Source organism: Bidens hawaiensis, unplaced genomic scaffold (genome assembly GCF_021521415.1).
Source record: "Bidens hawaiensis isolate Kalapana, Puna unplaced genomic scaffold, B.hawaiensis_p1.1 tig00005523_1, whole genome shotgun sequence".
Classification (NCBI taxonomy): domain Eukaryota; kingdom Viridiplantae; phylum Streptophyta; class Magnoliopsida; order Asterales; family Asteraceae; genus Bidens; species Bidens hawaiensis.
In genome coordinates this window covers 1,232,991-1,238,906 of record NW_027491356.1, presented here as the reverse complement: position 1 = coordinate 1,238,906, position 5,916 = coordinate 1,232,991, and the positions used below count along the sequence as shown (strand labels likewise).

Below are 5,916 nucleotides of genomic sequence, written 5' to 3'. Positions count from 1 at the left end.
TTCTACGTATATGCAGGTTGCCATTGAATTGAAGTTTAAAGTATAGACACTTAGAAAGACCTTAGGGTTTTAATGAAGACAATTATTATTTAAATTTCGATTGGATTTTCTGTATTAAACTATTTATTTGTTATGAATATTTATGCACTGTATTTGGAAATAATTAACTTAATAGATATTGTCACATTTTATTTATGATAGCATCTTCGAGTTGTGAACAATCATGCTCACGCCTCGGCATTTTCGCCTTAGGTTGGGGTGTGACAGTAACGAATGTTACATACAGACTGAGCATATGAATAATGGAATACTTGTCAGTCGAATTATACTGAAAAGCTTTTAAACGTTTCAATATGGATAAGGCATATCCTTTATGTACCCCAATGGTTGTTTGATCACTCAATGTCAACAATGATCCATTCCGCCCTTGTGAAGAGAATGAGGAGGTTCTTGGTCTAGAAATACCATACCTCAGTGCAATTGGAGCGCTAATGTATCTTACTAACTGTACGAGAGCTGTCATTTCTTTTGCAGTTAATTTGTTGGCAAGATTCAGTTCATCCCCTACTAAAAGACATTGGAATGGTATTAAAAATATTTTTCGATATCTAAAAGGAACTGTTGATTTAGGTTTATTTTATTTTGTTGACTCAAAAGAAGGGTTAGTTAGTTATGCATGCAGGTTATTTATCAGATCCCCATAAGGCAAAATCTCAAACTGGATACGTGTTAATAATGGAGGAACTGCAATTTCAATGCGCTCTCAGAAACAAACACTCGTTGCAATGTCCTCAAATCATGCTGAAGTCATTACACTACATGAAGCTTCTAGAGAGTGTGTTTGGTTAAGATCTATGACACAACTCATAGTAACCTCTTGTGGACTAGAGAAAAATGCAAGTCCAACACCAATTTACGAAAACAATTCAGGCTGTGTCTCACAAATTAAAGAGGGGTATATCAAAACTGATAGAACAAAACATATATCTCCAAGATTCTTCTCATTTACTCAAGACCTTAAAGATAAACAAGTTTAAATAAGATATGTCCATTCTAGCAACAATTCAGCTGATCTTTTCACAAAGGCACTCCCTACAGCAACTTTCAGGAAACATGTTCATGATATTGGCATGCGACATGTACGGATAACGTAACGGCCTACAACTTGAGGGGGGGGGCTATATGCTGCACTCTTTTTCCCTTAATTAAAGTTTTTTCCCACTGGGCTTTCTTTGGCAAGGTTTTTAATGAGGCAATACTTCAAGATCCCAAATTTAGAAAACATGGCATCCAAAGGGGAGTGTTATAAACGTGTTGGTAAAGTGCATGTGAATGGATGAAACTTTTCAACACCAGTTATTTACGTTTGTCTCCTAAATAGTAATTATAATAGTGTATATATATCTACCACATGTAACAAAAGAAATACACACATCAACAATACTTACTGATTTGTCTATTTCTGCTCTCTTGTTTCTTTACTATCTTCAAGTTGAAAGATCACTTTTAATAATATTGTTATATTTAGTGGTCAAACTATAACAATATATGCATATTTTTTATATTTCTTAATAATGTTTCGAGGCTTATGCCTCGGTACGCCTCAATGCTTACTCCCAATGCTCATTTCCGCCTTTTTAAACCTTGTGTGTGTAACACGACATCGGACACGTAATTAGTGTCAATAAACAAATCAAACAAAGGTTACACGTGCTCAACTCAGTGTCGGTACACGCGTAATGTTACATTAAATGGATAATCGGTCCCAACCAACCCGGACCAGATTAAACTTTTTTGCATCACGTGTTTTGACAGTAACCATTTCTGACCCTTGATCTGAACCCACTCGGCGCTACCCATTTGCGGGTCCTAATAGGTAATCACGTAGCACGTTAAGATTTTAAATTTAAAATAATATAGCAATATCTTACTCAAATTAAAGAGAATAAAATGCTTGTGTTTTATGGTGTAATTTTTACTAAGAAATATTAACGTGTAAAAAAGTTATGGTCGTTCAAAAGTCGTATGTGTAGCTAATTTAGAATAAGAGGGTAAATGTGTAACTATTATATAAATTGACAAAATGTGATTGAAGTTAAAGAACCATATTTGTAAATATTTTTGAATCAAATAATGTTTACCATAGAAGAGGTGACCAAAAGACCACGCTACCCCTCAAATCTCATAAATTTATGGGTTATGTGCTATACCTTGTGCATGGTCTTGTGTACCTCTTAAAATTTAGGAGGTCATCGTTGTGTAAAGTACAATCACTAATGCATACAATTTTAAAAATATAGGGGTAACTTCCCCCTACGACCTTTTAACGACCAATCTTTTTCGCACATTAATATTTTTTATAAAAAAAATACACAATAAAAACGAACATTTTATTCTCTTTATTTGAGTATGGTATTGAATACTTTTTTTAATTAAAAAAATAAGATGCTATGTGATTACTAGTTAGGATCGACAACGCGTTCAATTTAATTTAAATATTTACATTTTTTTATTCTTTAACTTTAGTTATCTATTATTAATTTTAAAAATTCTTATATGATTGACCCCTCGTCTTTAACTCTCAATTTGAGAACTTCATTTAAAATTCATATTCTTTCTATATCTTTTAACTAGGCTATAAATCCGTGTGATACCAGTGATTTCACATACTCATAGCTCATCATGACCCTAAAAGAACTTTATTTAAATAAAATTAAAATAGTTTTATCGGGTGTTAAATATTTAAACCTCCTGTCATAGCACATTACCCTAATCAACCCATCTGTTTTGTAAGCCTTATGAGACTCTAAAAGAACCGGAATTTTAAATTTTACGTTAGGCCATGAAAAAAGCCAAGCCAGTCATATTTGAATCATTACATTAAGAGCGGTGTGTCATATATTCTAATGTTAAACCATGGGGTAGGGGTCACTCCTTATTACTGGTGGTGCTGAGACGGCATCGGTCATCATGCCCTCCCTCCTCCCCAAGACCGCTAGTGACGAGGCCTAAATGATCGTGGTCACGCGGGTCATTACGCAATCATACTTTTTTTTTCCTTATTGTATTCATTTATTTTTGTTATTAAATAGTATAAATAAATAAAATTATGAAAAATTGTACAGAATAGCTCACAAGTCATAACATACCTAACATAAGTAGCGGAGTTAAAAGGGTGAAGAAAAAAGTTGGAGTTGGCTTTGATGTGGCAAAATATTCCAAAGAAGCCTACAACTTTTTGTTACATTTATGGGTCGTTAACGTTAATGATTTGTTTAAACCATGGGCATTTCACTATAGTTCACTTAGAGCATTCTTAACACGTCCCTTATTTTAATTTTTATAATTACATTTAGAATATTATATTTTTTTCTTTTTTTAAACAACTAACACTTTTTATATCTTTATTATTATTACATTTTCTTCTTTGTTCACAACAAAATTCAGTGGGACAAACAACTATCCCTACATTTACAAATAACCTTTTAATTCTTTGTTTAAACTGACTCAGTCGACCACTAAACAAAAACCACACAAACTTCAATGTCTCTTGGGACTAAACTCAAACACCTTACCTGCATTCGCACCTTCTCACACCTCTCTACTCCCCACCACCACCACCGCCACCGCCACCATCCACCCAAACACAAACAAGTACCGCACTCCCTCCTCAAAGAAGACCCATTTCAAGTCCTCTCCGATTTATGGGTCAAAACCTTCACAACCCGCAACCAAACCCACTTCTCCAACCTCACTGGTTTCATCTCCAAACTCGACCTATGGGTCTTAGCCTACCAACGCACCTGCGCCCACTTCACCGGCTCGTACCCGGCTCGACACGCCGTCCAGTCCCACGTCCTCACCGACCTCCTTTCCCTTCGAAACGCCGTCGTACAAGGTCAATTTCAATGGAACATGAAAACCAAACCCTACATTCAAAACCCTAATGATAAAACCCCTGTTTCAAAGCTTTCGAGTCGAAAGCTTCGGATGATCTCGGCATCCAATGAACCTCCGTTTCAAGATTTGGTGGTTCAAGAATTGCTTTTGATGATTCTGGAGCCGGTGTTTGAGGCCGGGTTTTCCCCCAAATCGCACGCGTTTCGCGCGAAGAGGAATGCGCATACGGTGATTCGAACGATACGGAGTAATTTTGCGGGGTATGTGTGGTTCTTGAAAGGCGATTTAACCCAAGTTTTTGATAGTTTAGATGCCAATTTGCTGATCGAGTTCGTTGAAAAAGGTGTTACGGATCAAAAAGTATTGGTTTTGATCAAATCCGGGCTAAAAGGGGTGTCAAAATCGGGCCTTGATGATGAAAAGATTAAGAGGAAAAGAAACAAGAAAAAGGGTTTGAAGAGGAAGAAAGTTCTTGATGAAAATGAGGCGAAACCCGACCCGTATTGGCTAAGAACGTTTTATGATTTTGCACCTGTGGAGGCTGCAAAGGTACCTAATTATGGTTATTGTGGAATGTTAAGTCCTTTACTGTCTAATATCTATCTTAATGAGTTAGATCACATGATGGAGGACAAAATCCATGAATTTTGTTCTCCATTCAGTGATAATTTTTCCGTTAATGATTATGGTGCTCGCACGCCATCATGGCCCGAGTTTGTACGTGGGGGTGGGAAAGATAAATCCAAAAAGATGGATTACATTCGTTACGGTGGTCATTTCTTGATAGGAATTAGAGGGTCAAGAAAGGATGCATTGGAGATTAGGGATTTGATAATCGAGTTTTGCGCGAATAAGTACGCGCTAAAGTTAAACGAATCAAAGATCGAAATTGACCATGTAAGCAGAGGGGTTCAGTTTTTGGATCATGTAATTGGTCAAAGAGTAATATATCCAACTATTCGGTTTGCATCAAGCGGTGGTCATATCGTGAGTCAAAAAAGTGTTGGGATTTTGCTTTCGGTTACTGCGAGTTTGCAGCAATGCATACGACAGTTTAGACAGCTTAAGTTTGTTAAAGGGGATAAAGATCCCGAGCCATTACCGTGTACTCCAATGCTTTATTGTGGCCAGGCACAAACAAATGCACAGATGAATAAGTTTCTTGAAACAATGGCGGATTGGTATCAATATGCAGATAACAGAAAGAAGGTTGTTGGTTTCTGCGCGTATGTTATTCGAAACTCGGTGGCTAAATTATATGCTGCTAGGTATAAGATGAAATCAAGAGCGAAGGTGTTTAAGAAAGCATCGCGTGATCTGAGCCGTCCACTTAGGCAGAGTATGGGTAACAGGACTCCCGAGTATGCAGATTTGCTGAGATTAGGTCTTGCTGATGCGATTGAAGGAGTTAGGTTTTCGCGTATGCATATGATTCCACCGTGTGATTATACCCCATTTCCGAGGAGGTGGGTCCCGGATCATGAACAGGTGTTGTTGGATTATATAAAGTTGCAGGATTTGAAGTTCTTTTGTGAGTTGCAAAGATCAGTGAAAGAAGGAAGACTGTGTTTGCCTCAAGACATGCTTGGTGAGATTGTGTGGGATTATAAAACTATTGGAGCGCGGAATCTAGGGTTTCAAAGAGGAAGACGGAATCCTTTCGAATCGGGATGTTAAGTTTTGTATGCAGCAGATACATGTTGAGTTTTAAAATTGAGTGTATATTATCGAATATTGATATGTTCATGTTGTATGGATAAAGAAAAACCGTTACTTTTAAGGTTAGTGAGTTGGTGTTAAGTCATAAGACATACCTATAGAATATGAAACTTGAGAGTTGAGACTTGTACAAATTTTGGCTTTAGTGTGAACTGTAGTTATTTAGACAAAAAAATCCTCTCATGCGCAAGCATAAGATTATGTCCGTATTTATCTTCTAGGTGGTTAATGGTTATGTCTAAGTTTGGGAGTAAGACTGTCTTTTTTTTTTAAATCTGTATGTGTTCTGTGGAAAGG

General features: G+C 36.7%; 1 pseudogene; it reads left to right on the top strand.

Annotated features, from left to right (window-relative positions):
* Window positions 1-3,543: 3,543 nt before the first annotated feature.
* Window positions 3,544-5,577, top strand: LOC143630054 (nuclear intron maturase 1, mitochondrial pseudogene; annotated as a pseudogene).
* Window positions 5,578-5,916: the final 339 nt, after the last annotated feature.